Source organism: Lepisosteus oculatus, chromosome 21 (genome assembly GCF_040954835.1).
Source record: "Lepisosteus oculatus isolate fLepOcu1 chromosome 21, fLepOcu1.hap2, whole genome shotgun sequence".
Classification (NCBI taxonomy): domain Eukaryota; kingdom Metazoa; phylum Chordata; class Actinopteri; order Semionotiformes; family Lepisosteidae; genus Lepisosteus; species Lepisosteus oculatus.
This window is the reverse complement of record NC_090716.1, coordinates 17,189,230-17,204,622: the sequence shown is the minus strand read 5'-3', so window position 1 is coordinate 17,204,622 and position 15,393 is coordinate 17,189,230. Positions and strand designations below refer to the sequence as shown.

At 37.5% G+C, this 15,393-nt stretch overlaps 1 protein-coding gene across 5 annotated transcripts in view; it reads right to left on the bottom strand.

Annotated features, from left to right (window-relative positions):
* rassf7a (Ras association domain family member 7a) overlaps positions 1-14,880 on the bottom strand; it is a 55,471-nt gene extending 40,591 nt beyond the window's left edge. The window contains exons 1-2 of one of the 5 annotated variants that reach the window (XM_015338267.2): positions 14,704-14,880; positions 8,798-8,883 (exon numbers count right to left, since the gene is read on the bottom strand). The gene's annotated coding sequence lies outside the window, so the exon portion shown is untranslated. Of the gene's footprint in view, positions 1-8,797; positions 8,884-9,458; positions 9,557-14,703 lie in introns of those variants that run through there. The other 4 variants (XM_015338266.2, XM_015338268.2, XM_015338270.2 and 1 more) reach the window with 4 other exon arrangements.
* Positions 14,881-15,393: the final 513 nt, after the last annotated feature.

Here is a 15,393-nt window from a genome sequence, read left to right as displayed (position 1 = left end):
TCTCTCAAAATATTGACAGGATCGACTTATCCCTATACTTTAACTAAGCTTTCCTTTGTAAGTCAGGAATATAAACTGCACTGTTTTGTAATTGGTTAATTAAGGGTTTTAACTCCAAATTTAATAACTCCACAACAAAAACACAAAGTGATCTTCTGTCAGCTCAAAATTGATTAGCTAAATGACTGTTATTAGTATGCGTTGCTGAACACATCCCTCAAATTTCAAATGTCTGAAGGCTGCTTTGTTAGAAACAAGAATTTATTTTAAAACAACATACTGTATCTGTCCCTCTTATACATCTCACTCTAGGTGGCAGGAATGTGCCACCTAGAATAGACACTGCTGTGCCAACAGAAATGAACAGGTCACTGAGAAACCTAATGTGAAGTATGGAGATGGGAGCATGATGCTCTGATTTGCTGTATCAGGCACCAGAAAAAGAAATGCCCGAGTACGAACATAAAAAAGACAGGTGTTTGTTCCAATGCATCTCAAGACTGCAGTTTCACCATCCACTGCAGGTCTGGGTAGATCTTGGATCTTACCACAAGACATATCATACCATACATTCCACTGCTGATTGGTTTCTCCACGTCCTGCTCAGAACACTAGAGAAACATTCTGGTTTGACCAGTAAAACGCAGTATGAACAAGGAATCATTCAAAAACAAAGGACTTCCTGAAGATTTGAGAAGATTCAGCTGAAATAGATCCGGTTGGCTCAAAAGATGTACGTGTGTCACATGGACCCTGGCACGGCTAGACATTTTTATAGGTATAACCGCGGCAGATTCCTACTGCTCTGATGAACAGCGCCAGGAGCAGACGGAGTTCTGCAGTTTTCATAGTTCATAGTTCTGAAGTTACCTTTGATATGTGAAGATGTGAAGATTCTGTCTGAATGTTAAAGTGAAATCTAAATAATAAAAAATATATACATGCTTATTTATAGTAAGTGTATATGGCTCTAAAATATTCTACTCATAGGGGCAGCTTCACTCGGATTACGTTACCGTGCTAATGACAAATAGAACAATACAAAACTAGAAAAAGTTTATTACAGAACTAGTTTAATGTTTAAACTGAAAAAATGTGACATAAGACTTTAAAAAGAATAATTATCTCAAGTAGAATTTCAACCCACCATGAATAAAAACTTGGAGAGCAAGTCCTACAGGAGTCTGAATAAGCAATACACATATAATTAACAGTGTCATTGTTTCCTTTGTGATGTTTGGAAAGGTACCAAAGATTATCAACCTTTGCCACCTGCCTGATGTCATCAGTTTACCAATCAATTACAGAAGACCTGGCTGGCAAGGTGGAACTATGAGGTAAACATAAAGGAATGAAACTAGGAACAAAAAAAAAGCTGTTTCAGGCTAGATAGGTACTAAATCAAGTTCATTTGAGGGTCACTGCCAGAGAGCAGTGTTTAAACTTAGAAAGTCAACAACATTGCCTGCTGTTGTAAAACACCCTGCAGCTAAACACAAGGACTGGTAACAAAAGAGGTATAAAGAATACATAGAAATCTCTAATATCTTCTTTTAGATCAACAGTTATGATTTTCTCACATTTTCTCCTGCAAAGCAATGTAAGCTCCATCAGCTATGGAATTCACTTTCAGGGATTCAGAAGTTGTGGGATTACACAAATCCTCCTGCTATTTGCTAGGTGCAACCCTTTATCTGGAGGGCTAGTATCGGTTTCTGTTGTTGCAGAGGAGTATTTTCTGAAAGCATAGGTCATGCATAGTTTCTCCATCAGAAAGATTTGCTCTGGGGCTTTGGAGTGTTTGGTGAACATACTACCTGGTCAGCCGGATTCCAGAAAGGCAGGTAAAGAACAATGCAGTTATATACTACTAATACAGATGTGGCTTGACACTACAATTAAAAGGTCTGTGTCACCCGCTGTGGAATCAGAGACAGAGTGCCTGGTTAAGACAAGTTCTGCCTGGAAGCATACAAGCATGTGAAAGCAAAAAGAAGACTCAATAGCAAAGCATGGCTTCAGGGCCTCCTGGTGTCATTCATAAACTAGTCAAGTTTGCAGATAATAGCAAATTAGGGGGATTAGGAAACACTGTAGAAGCAGCAAATGAAATTCAACTGGGCAAACACCTGACTGATCATGTTTAAAGTAGACAAGTGAAGGGTTTTGCCACAGGTAGAAAAAACAAACTATAAATACAAATTGGCAAGCACCGAGATAGAAGAGTTCACGTATGAAAAAGACTTCATCAAAATGACTGGTGAATGGGTTTTGGGAGTATGGAACAAGCTGTCCAGCCATGTTTTACAGCCAATATCCAGCCATTTCTTGAAAGACATGAAGGTATGAAGCTTGGATCAGCTAGCTACTTACTATCGAATGGGATAGGTAGACCACATAGCCTCCTCTCATTTTAAACCTTTCGTTTGTTCTTATGAGCAAACTTACCCCTGAGCCAGTAGGAAAAGAGGTACTCAAACACAAAGAAGTGTGGCCATTTTAACAATCACCTCAGCAGTACACATCAAAAGTGCTGGTTATTCTTCATGTTCATCCATATGTTTCTGGCACGATTAACGTGACACATAAATTCCTGAATGAGACAGGGTCTCCAACTTTTTTGTGTTTTTTAAACATTAGTGGATTCAAAACTAAAGTTTGATGCAGCTAATGTGATAGGTCAGAATGAAAACCTATTCTTCTCTGTATAGAAGGTGAAATTTATGATGTCTGTAGATATTACAATATTTTTTCTATAACCTACATTTGGGATATTTATTCAAATGGTCTTAGACTTAGGCTTAGACCTTGCTCTGGTCCTGTTTTTGTACATACAGTACATGATTAAAAAAGTGACAAACAAACCAAAAGCTGAATGCAGTGTACAGTATGTAGACCCACAGGGAAAGGCAAGACTTCAGAGCAGCAGCCCGTATCTGGTTCTGGTTCATAAGCAAATATTGTGACAGACTCAGAGAGTGCTTTTAATCATTCATTTTTCTGCTTATGTTGTTTACATGCTTGGTTACTCCACTTAAACAAACACATTTACTGCAGTGCTCCATTTGTGAACATGAAATGGTACATGGATTAATAAGACAATTTCTATTTTTCAGCACAATGTATTGCTATTTTCATTAAATGTCCCGTTTCCTACTTTAAATGTAGGAAACATTAAATTTAAAGTATTTATATTCTGTGTGTTTGGGGGCTCAGATTCAATGTCACAGTTTATGTAAAGACAGGGTAAAGAAAAAAGCTTTTGGAACCGTGATGTATTTTCTGCAATAGATGATGAACAGTTATCGTATTCTACTTAATCCTTCAGTAAAACATGCATAAGACTCACAGGATGTACAACGTTTCAGACACCCTGACATCTTTCTGCCCATGTGACAGGGTTTAATCACTGCTGCTATGCTGAAGAAAACCCAGCCCTAGAGATCTTTTTACCAGCAGATCGTGGGTCAGTGGACACCAGATGGGGCAAAAAACAGTCTTTGTCTAAACTCACTTTCCTACACCTAACAGAAAATAACTGCATTACTTTCTGAACAAAGTACAGGCATTGCAAATCATTGAAAGTAGATTCCTAAAATACAATTAAAAGAAGCCCAAGGTACAAAAAGCTGTATCTAATTTAACTGAAGAACACTGGAAAACTAGAGGAATTGTATATCAAAATGTTATCACAAGCAAGCAGATTGATGAGCTGTTGCTCTAACTAGAGAAAAAAGGTTGACATGCATGCTATTCAACCAATTCTTCCCCTAACCCCAGTCAATGTTAAAAGTGAGCTCTTACGTTACTTCAAGAAAGGAAGACCGTGGGAGGGAGTAATGGCAAGGGGGCCTTTCACCTCAGAAAGAATCCTATGTAGCTTGACTCACCAGACCCCTTTTAAGTAATACATTAATCCTTCACTCCTGTGAAGCTTAAAACCAAAAATTTTAGGCATCCAATGCTTTTAACCCAGAGCCATTTACGTCACTGCGCTTCAGTAGGTACCATTGTCCTTCTCATTAGCTTATTTTATTTTAGGAACACAATGGCACTCTCCCAGTCTCCCAGTTGTAAAATTAAATGTGCTGAACCCTCCCACCAGCAGAGCCGTGCAGCAGGAGTCATGACTTCAGGCAGGTCACCATGAATGCACAGAATTTTAATGAGCCTGAGCCTCCCATAATGCCCTGTACCACGGATCTCTGGAATGATGTTTTTCATGGTGGCTTTATGAAGAACGAAGAGATTGAACCTATTCTGGTTACAGAACTCCAGTATGAAATCAACCTAGTGGTTTTGGGACCTGCATGGGGACCTGAACCCGGGCATTCCAAACACACCAAACCACCCGACAAGCATGTATGTATGGAACATGTGCAGTAGTCATTGCAGCTTAACTCTTCTTCTCCCTTGTTTCCTCGTTATCTGAAATCATTACATGCAAAAAAAAAAACAGTAACTCCACAGAAAATAGAGACATTTCCCTCACAGGAACCATCCCCTAGACTTTTATAATCCGCAAAGCATCAGAAAACTCTGAGAGAAAGTGAGTTGAAATGAATTGTAAATGTTAGTGTTTTATTGTAACAATGTACCAGTGCATGGGGATCATACCTAGCCTGTAAAGGATTTAATTTTAATGTAAAAATCTATTCTCATCATTGTAACATCTGAAAGATCCAGCATGGGGAGACCAAAGAGATTTCAGAATATTGAGCCGGATCTGGTGCTTGCCCAATCTTTACTTCTTACTAATGCTTGGTACATAAACTGCACATTCTCCGATTATTACGGATTTATGCTCTTGAACCTTATTCTTGGTTTTAAAAACATTGTTGAGATCATGCTCATTTTGATTTCTTTGTAGCTTCTTAAAATGTAGTGATTGTGCTTTAAAAGCCAATGTGCCACAAAGGTTAGGAAAGCAGTATTTAAATTGAGGGACGTCATACAAGAACTCACACAGAAGATTATCAGGATATCACATTTGGTTACTATAGTACAAGAAAATGTTTCTGCTATAGAAGCAGTATGAAGGAGAGTAACTGGACTTACTGTATTTCTGGCCTGAATGGACTGCCATACTCAGACAGGCTAGGGGAACAGTTTTTCTTAACTTAGAGAAGGTTGGGAGCTAGAGTGAATTATTAAAAATCCTGAAACCAGTGACCAAGGACCAAGGGACAGAATTAGAATTTATTTTCTGGGCCATTTAAGGCAGAAAACAGAAGACCCACATTTTCATATAGGACACCTCAAATTCAATAAGTTAATACCAAACAAGTGAGCAAGGTGGGGCAAATGTTTCATTTGTGACTTTATATGCTAATTACTATATGGAGTGATTTCACATGATGTAAAGTACACTATGAACAGGCACTATAAAAATGGACTGACTGATCGATTTGGTTGATAAAACATTTTTAAGAAATGGGAGTCACAGTAATCAAAAAAACCAATTTCCTCCCACAATCCAGCCAAGGAATAATTTCTTACAACATATATTTTTCCACCAGGATTCTAACACGCAAAACTAGAAACACCTACTGCACGTTCAGATCCATCTCTGTCTTCAGCTGCTGCAACCTCTCCATCACTTTCACTGCTGACTTGGCCAGCACAAAGAATAGAGTCTCGACTGGAATATATGTGTGGACAGAGACATCAGCCATGTCGAACAAGCAGATTGCACAATAGCTGAACACAGATCTGAAAAGACAGTACAGGAGTTTCTTCCAGCAAAGCCCCAGTTGGTATAAACAGGGACAATCAGTATTTCAATTAGTAAATGTTTTAATGTTTTCCTGAGCTCATTAAGTGCTGCAACAGAGTAGCGCCAAGACTGGGGATGCAGCCTTGTTTTTTGGGGTTAAACTTTGGAATGTGTAAGAGGGAAACGCCTGTTAATTAAAAATCAAGAAACTGATGTACTTTCTGCAACAAGTCAGAACTCACATTACAAAACTTTATTGCAGTACAATTCTTGAAACAATATGCAAAGAAGAACGTATTAAAATAAAACTCAACAAAATCATAACATCCATACATAAACCACATAGAAAACCTTTCTAACCTGAAATCCCATTCAATCATGTTTAAGTAGAGAGCAGCATTCCATACTTCTGTCTGGCAGAAGATGAATTTTCACAAGTTTTGTTTTCAGAAGGGATTAAACACTGAAAGCAAACAATAGGACTTAAAGCATGTTCTTTCATCCAAGGCCTTTGAATTGCACAGAAGGTTGTTATTTTTAATTTTATCGTATTACAGTGAGTTTAGGCTTTCAGTCCTACATTATCTGCTGAAGAAGTTGGCAGACTCCAAAAACAGATGTAATTGCTCTCTTAAAAAACAAAAGCACGTTCCATTAAACTCCAGCTCTTTCAGAATCTAGATTTCCAATAGAGACGTTCTTGTTACAGGGGCAAAACAATCTGTCATCCCAGGAAAGAGATTATAATTAGGAGAGACAAAATATAAATAATCCCACAAAAGGCTTTATGTTCCAGAGAGATAAACCGCACAATAGTCTTTGACTAAGCCACAATGTGTGACAATGTGTGTCAGTGCTTGTAGATAAGGGACAATTAGTCAAAATTTAAAAAAAAAAAGCTGTGTGTGTGGCTGGAAATCAGATATTTCTGAATCAATGCTTTGTTTCACGTTTAAAAAAAAAGAGTAGAAAAATTACACAAGTCCCCTTGTTTACAAAGAGGCATCTATGATGGCAAATGCTAAACATGAACAGAACACACCTACCAGTAACAATACCATGAGCAATACCATACTGAAAATGACCTCAAAGGTCACAGGAAGTTCATCACATGCTATTCAAATTCAATCATAAACTACATAGCATTCAAATGTTTACATAGAATGGTTTAAAGAAGAAAAGGAAAGAAAATGAAAAAAAAAATAGAATACAAAGTGGGACACTATACTGTATATTGTGGATTCATTGCTGAGTATTCTTATATAATAATAAAGGTTAATGGAGAAGACAAAAGGTGTATCTGGTTATTTGGAAATGTTAGTTCAGCACTGTTCTGTCCAAACCTGGTACAGCATATTGTAAAATCCACCAAACCCTTACGCAGCTCCGCACACTCTAAGAAAATTGTGCACATATGTAGATTTTATTTGGATTCAAATAAATGTCAGTGACAACTCATGAATAAAGTTTCCAATACACAAACACCTAAGCATGTTTATAATCAAGAAAACTACAGTGAGTAGCTGACTACATTGGAAAAGAACCAACCATTATCTGCAAATACTTTGTATATTCTTGTCCCTGACTGAAAACAATTGGTATTATATACACTGTCTAAATGTGACTTAAACTGAAACAAAATCTAGAAATAAACTTCTGTACTGTGATGCAGGCTTATGGAAGCAAACCCAGAAACAAGTGACAAAAAGTAATTTGTAGTACTGCAATGGACTTCCAAGTGGTTTAAATTCTTTGCAAATGTGACAGGTTCCAATTTTTCCATTTGGAATCCTTGTCCAGCTAACATTAAACAGCATGCCCTGTTCATATTGAACCCCTCAGGGCAATATTAAATGTTGTCAGGAAGGTTCAGAAATCCAGAAATGGAGGAGACAGAATAACTCTTACAACTTTATTCCATAGTGCTTCCCACCTTCCCAATGCTTCTGCAATTTCTCTCACGGGATCAATAAAGTATCTATCTACCTCTCGGAACACTTAGGTTCCTCTAAAAAACACTATTGGCATTCAGAGCTTCAGCACCTGCCCACCCCCTCAGACACTGGCTGAAGACCCACTGCGGTAAAGCTCTTTCAATACATCACTCCACTGTCTTTTCTCTTTCCTCTTTTTCTGTTGTGTCAAGCTGCACTGGAAAGTCTGTCAGAACTGAGAAAACATGCTTTAATAATGCAGTGAGGTGAACTTTGACCTTTCTGAGCATCTGAAAGTCTGAGAAGCACAGTGTCCACAGCAGCACCATAGCTGCTGCAATGAATGAATGCAACAATTATCTCTGAGTGATGTTACATATATCTTAAAACACAGTTTAATGTATATTTCATAAATGATATCTGAGGCATAAATATACGCAGTATGATATTCCCAAAAGTAACACTGTAACCCTGAAATGTAAGTTCCTCATGAGATGTGATCCCTTCTACATAGAAGAAACAAGTGTTAATTACCTTTGTTTAACAAACTGAAAAACTGACAGACTGGTAGTTAACAGTAAATTATTGACGAGCATTCCTTCACATTTATTCAATACTATAATATATTTCTTAGTGTATTTGTCTTCAATAGTCAAGTCAGCTTTCCTCAAACACTTGTTTTGACTGCTTAGTGCATTTGCACTAAATGTCTCCAGTCCATGACTATTCTATCAATGGAAAGATGGAGACATGTTCAGGAGTGTTCACATTCTTCCATGTAGAAACATTTAGCAGCACAATGTAAAAAAATGTGCCTTTTGGTTCATGTTTTGTCTTTGGCTGTCACTGCAGTGCAAACATGCCTGTTGCTACAGCTGACTGAATACTCAAATTTACAATTTTAAAAGATATTAGTCTTTTAATACATGCTTGAACACAGAAAATGATACATTCATGCTGGTAAGTATTTCTAACCCTGTATACAAACTTTTGAAAATAAATGTTGTTTTTTTTACTGGCAGGAAGCAGTTTCTTTGTTCCTTAAACTCTCAAGACTGTGAGTTTTTTTTTCTGCTTTCACGACAGGCAGTTTCATCAAAGGTAAGGAGAACAATACACAGTTGAAGGCTGTAACAGGAGAACTCACAGTCAAAGAAGCTGCCCTCTCTGCCTGGAAGAGTGGGAGGCTATGTCATCAGAAAAGCCGTCATGGGGAGCCACACAATTTGCCACCTGGATGAGCAGAAAGCAAAAGGCTGATTAAGCAGATTGTGAGATGACTGTGCAGTGTTGATCAGCTCCTCTAAGCAACATTTTCCAAATGAAAAAAAAACGATATCACACTGCATTGACACAGCCTGCAGTGGAGCACTCTGCTCTCCTGTCTGCACAATGCTATTCATCTTCATCAAGGACGTCACAGCACCGCCACACAAACAGTACTTATATCCAGGGAGCTCTTGGCCACCGCGGAATAGCAGCCTGACACACTGTACAAGTGTTTGAGAAACATTATCCTACCATCATACAGACAGTACAAAATTTTATCATAAATACCATCTTAAAATCACATCTGAGCACACCTTAAACATCATCTTAAACTGCAGCTATCACTGATCTACAAGAACCATACAAAAAAGATTTCAAACAAAAACTCCCTACAATGAAGTTATGATGTCATGGCTTTTCTTCCACAGGCTGATTTACAGTACTCCACCCCTTTCCAATTTGACCCTATTTCTTCAAAAATGTTTGCCAAACAACATTTCTCCAGCACAAACAGGCACACCAGCCTGGCACTCACTCACCCTTTCTGAACTCCAGCTTTGTTTTGGTTTTGCTGGATAAGAACACGCTGAGCAGCAGAGCACTTACAGGCTCACTCTACCTGATGCTGTGCCATGGAGCACATGATTTAACGTGCCCAGCAAGAAAGAACAAGGGAACCGCTTGCAGTCGCCTTGGAGACAGATGCTTTCAAAAGGGAGGCTGGCCAATGAAAACTCCAGCAATTGTCCTCGGACAACAGTCACATGACCAGCAGGGTTTCTCTCTAAAGACAGCGTGGTTGTTCACAAAAGGAACTGTAGAAAGCCACCCTCTTCATTGTATTTTTTTTAACAGAGGCGGTTTCTAAACTGGCCACTGCTGTATACTATTTGCCAGCTTTACCCCCAGATATGCAATCTTCACTAACCTTCAACACACCCATTATTACAGGACAGCAATGCTGTCCAGTGTGCTCTAAAGAGCAGCATACCAGAAAAAAACCTCTTCACATCCAGCTCTGTGGTTCTGTTCACATGCCTTTCATAGTTCCAGCTACGTTATTTTGCTACAGAAAATTGTTGATGGTTCAGTTTGTCTACATTCACAAAGGTGAGGCAGTTTAGATGGCTAGAATACTTTCTCTCTGCTTGGAATTGCTAATTCCAGCTAGAAGTTCAAAATGATGTAAACTCAAACAGGTCTCGTGTTTTCCCCAAGGCTCAAGGCTTTTGAAATGAGTTATTCCCTGAAATAAACCTAACTTTCTGTTTTCAACTTCTGTGCCTTGACGTACAAAGACTTGCCACATGGAAATAAGCACTTTGAATAATAGCATACATTTTTTAGAGCCCTTACAATGCCCAAAATATAAACCAAAGGCTTCGGTATCTGTGTCAGACCCCATAAGGCCAAGATGTGGGACAGCGAGGTGTTTGAGTGTGCTCCATTTTGTTTCACTACATTACCACACTTTCTCAAGGCAGCATAAAAGCTGTAATAAGAACTCAGCTTCAGCGTCAATGCTACAGTTTTCGTTTCCACATTAATGCCTTCAATTGTCTTTTGATTTCTTCTGGTTACAAGCAAAGAGTTATGAATAGTAGAATCAGCAGAGCCTCTAGCAGAGCCTCAGAATGCCGACACAGACATAGAGGGGCACAAATTGAATCATATAATCAATAATTATTTCTTCCTCTGCTTCAAAAATCTCATAAGGAGCAGCGTAACAAACTTCCCAAAAGATCCAGAACCGATACCAGGAAACAGTTCTGTTATGAAGGGAACTGTGAATTCTTGGAACAAGAACACAGAAGCATGTTATTTATGATACTCTGCTACTGTATCTGAGCAGTGTTTTCCATCTCAGCTTCTGACATTTTCCCTTCACAAATCTTTACAGCTATGGCTTCAAGCTCAGATTCAGCAAAAATTTCACACGGTTTGTGAACAGTAATTTCACATGCCTCAGGTATTGACTCGCTAACAGCACACGGTGCTAAAAAATATCAGAAAGTCCCAATAATAATAACATAAATTCATTTCTGGAAGTGCATAAAACAAGAAGTATATTTACAGGCTATTGCAAAAATAAATCAATAAATTACATTTTTATAGCTAGTTTGTCGTTGATAAGACACAAAAAGAATATGATCATGAATACAGTGACAAATTACGTGTTTGAGAATGTGCAAATACCCCACGTTCTTTTTCATGTTCAGCGTGTTTTTAAGTCGATTACAATCTTCTTTTGTCAAGACAATTATATTGGATTCCAACAGCCATATGTACTATAATTTTATGAAACTGTAATGAGAGCAGAAAGTTTTAACAATGGATAATACTATTAGCAAGGGTTCCAGATTTCCAGTTAGGAAATATGTGCTGTACTCTTTAATGTATCTGAAACAGCTAGACTGAGTACACAGTGGACTGTGCCAGATTAGGCACGCTATTAAGTGTTTCAAACACCAAAGAAAGTAACAGAAAACTGTTGTTATGGAGGAAGTAATGTTTATCTGCTCTAATCAGTACTGTCTTGTTCAACAGCCTGTTGCAGCAAACCTACTATATATGGGTCACACACCAACGCACGTGAAGATCCATTCCAAACCTGGTGTCTCACAATTCAGAAAATCAAATATATTGACAGCCCCAGTATAATCAACAAGTGTCTCCTGCAAGGCTTAGAGCACCAGCCTCCTCTGAAAAAGTTCTGCAATTATCTACACAGCATTTCTACAACTCAGAAACTGAGATGCAAATATGTGATAAAATGGGTACAAGGCTCTCAGTGAAGAAGCAGGAAATGGGGGCAGTTTAAGATTTCTCCATCATTCTATTTTGAAAACTCAAACATCAATGCTCATTAATAATAATTAATGCTGCTGCATTCCAATGTGGATCTGATCACAGTCAAATAGATCAGAAACATTTCTTCCCATGAAGCAAAACTGCTCATTAAGTTTTACAACAGCACAAAAATAAAAGTCCTCCCATCTTATTTGATTAAACTCGGATTAAACTCAATACGCAACAGTGAGACCTTTAATGTGATACTACCTGTTGTTTGTCCTACAGGTTGCATATGAGCCTGACGTGCTTGAAAATGTCAATGGTAAGTGCATAGCCCCTGTCTCTTTAGGTATTACACACACATATGTGACATACACACTTTATAACTTTCAAAAATGCCTAGTTTAGAATTACTTAGAGACAGCACTGAAAAGCTAAACTCCAACTTTCAAAATGATTGCATCATCCTCTTGAAGGGTGAAAAAGTTATGTCAAACAATTAAAATAATGTCAGATCTTAGTCAATCTGCTGATTAAATATTTTTAACAAATCCACAATCTGCTAATTAGCACCATCTGTACCACAGTGCAGTAAAAATGAACACAGTTATGTACAGTCTAGGTGAATAACTGAGATATTAAATTTGACATTAGAACAAGTTAAATGAATTAGAAAAATAAATAAGCATGGTAAAGGTCTGAGAGAGCTGCTTGTCAATTTTTTACTGTTCCTAGATTTGTTTTTGTGACAGACCTATTGCATTTTAAATAACCTCAATAACAATACATATAAGGCATAAAAGAAAAGGCAAACTTCTGGCAGTCACAGGTGATGTTTTACTAGCCTAGCAGACTACTTTACAAGCAGAATGACAGCACTTACAAAGTTTTACATTATTGGTAGGTGCCAATAAAAGAAAAGATATGACTACAAGCCATTACAGTACAAAATGCATTAATAAATTCCAACAAGTCACAGTGATACACAAAAAAAAGAAGCACTGAAGACTACAACAATATTGTGTATGCACACAAAAAGAGGACATACAAAGAAGTAATGTGGACAACATTTTTGGATGTGTTATTTTCTAGTGAATTGTAACAAGCAAAATATACAGTGCCCTTCAGAAGTACTGGCACAGTACCTCAAAGTGAAGCAATTGTATTTACAGTATGCTTGTGAGATTAAAATAGATGATAAGTGTTTTAATGTATGTTTTAGTTTGGGAACTTCCTTCCATACATTTGATCTTTACAACAAAGACATACTTCATGTCCAATCCAGTGATTTCAAGTGATCTTAAGTACTCGGACAGTTTAGTTTAAGTAATTTTAGAGTTTAATAGTCAATACTTTGCTGCAGATTCCTTTGAGACAATAACTGCATAACTGCATGAAGTCTGTGACCTACTGAGCTCAGCAAACCTCTTGTGAAATTATCCGAGATGAGCTTTACCAAACCTTTTCTTAAGGCACTTTGAGTTTGTGCTTATTCCTGGGTTGTTGTTTTTCTTATTGTAGTGTATATTGGATCAATTGGATTTAAAACAGGAGATTGAAATGGCATCTTTTTTCCTTATTTTCTCTTGATGAACCCTTCCTTCACATTGGCAGTATGTTTTGGCACTGCCACTGCATAGCAAAGTGCCATCCAATAGGTATGGAAGCATTTTCTTCTACATTAAAAGACAAATCGCTTCTTCATGCTTCAGAATTCATTTTGCTTCTGCCAACGCAATACTTTAAGAACATCATCAAAAAATTCAAGTAAGCCAGTTCCAGAGACAGTGGTTGAATTCTTTAACCTGACCAGCAGGACACGGAGACCTAACACGAATAGTTCAAACTGTGGTGATGTATGTTTGGGAATGACAGAGTTGAACCACAGGAGGAGGAAAACACCTGACAGGGGCCAGCACTTGAAATATGTCAGGCACAGAGGCAGTACTATGACTTCTAGGTTGCTGTGTAAAGAATGCCAGCTTTTAGAATTTTCCCTGCCAGCTTTTTAGAATTCATGTAAATTTGGAGTTCCGATGTGATGGAGAACAAACAGTACTTTTTAAACATTAAGACAGATATATGAAGACACATTGATTTTAGCAGTATTTACAGGCATGAAATTAACAGACAAAGCCTTGTTTCAGCAACAAGTAATTAATCTTTTACCTTTTGAAAAAAATGACATCCAAATACTGGCTCACCATCAATAGCACTCGTATGTTGAATAAGAACTTTTATTGCATTCAGAGCAATCTTTCCACCTGCTGAAACAATACCTTAAGAGTTATTAAAGTAAGCCTGTTATTGCTCTTTTACCATGTAAGCTGTAAACTAGCAAACAATTCTAACTGCTTTGTCAGACAAACCTACCGATATGTCGCAAGTGGCTTTAACAAAGGTCAACACACATTAAAAACGTCAACTTAATTTGAAAATTAGAAACAATAAATGACTATTCGTTGGGAAATGTATACATACGATTATTTAATCGTATTTTATAGTGTTTTTCAAGGCAACGTAATTACCATACTATGGACGGGACCACTCTTTCTTATTCATTATACTGAATTGATTAACGTCTGTCAATGGGGCAACCAACAAAACTGATGGTCAACGGAAGAGCTGGGTAAAAACAGCCCCCTGTACTATCAATTCCGTAAAATGGCTCTCTTAAAACTATAAACCGCACTTGGAAATAGATGCTACTCGTATATTGTAAAGTAGATAGGAAAATACTTACACTATTTTGCCCTTGTGTTAATACAACGTAACTCTTCTTAGCTAAGTATTTAAATATTAGTAACATTTACTATTTCTATTACTCGATCCTGTTTGCTTGCATAAATTTTAACCGTTGTTTGTGTAACTTGTTAGGGAGTGTTTTTTCGCGTTTAACATATACGAAATACACGCAGCAGAGTTAGATCTGAGAAATTATTAAAACTTCAACATGTAGCTTTTCCAATGCGTCATAGAGTGCAAACACACCTTACCATTCCGGAGTTTACTTCTTTTCTGTATTTTCAAGGCTGCACATCCGTTGTAGGAAATTTTGTCATTGTCTACAGACACATGTTGCTTCTCGACGTGTTTTGAGAGAACCAACTTTCTCCCCCAGGCTGTTTACAGACTTTCCGCATTATTACTCGGAGTACAAAGGCTTCAGGCACCGCAGCATCTTAAAGGGACCGATGCACAGACTAGCCGCAGCCTCCGATTTTTAATCAGGTGGAAGCTTTATTTACGCTGCAAGTCTAGAGAATCGGTGAAAAATACAATTTCCCTCTAAATAATGTGATTTTTGGTTCTTAAAACCTTGAATAAAACTATTTGCTGAATTATAAGCATTGCTTTTTCTTTTTTGCTATGGAATTTTAAGTACTTTTTTAAAAATAATATCCAACACCAATAAGGTCTAGATGAAAAGTCTCAAAGATTAAAAGAGACAAAATACACATCGGTGCAGCCTAACCTGTCGGGTTTTTTTATTTCCACACAATGCGATTGTACAGTAGTCGGACTTATCCCTATCAGCCCAATTTCAAATTTACCTAATTTAACTAATTTCAGTGTTGTGAAAGTGTAATTTAAGTTCTGTTAATTTGACACCCCAAAAAAAAACACGCCGGTTAAGTTCATTTAAGTATTTAAAGTTCTTTATTATTTTGGTCTATTATA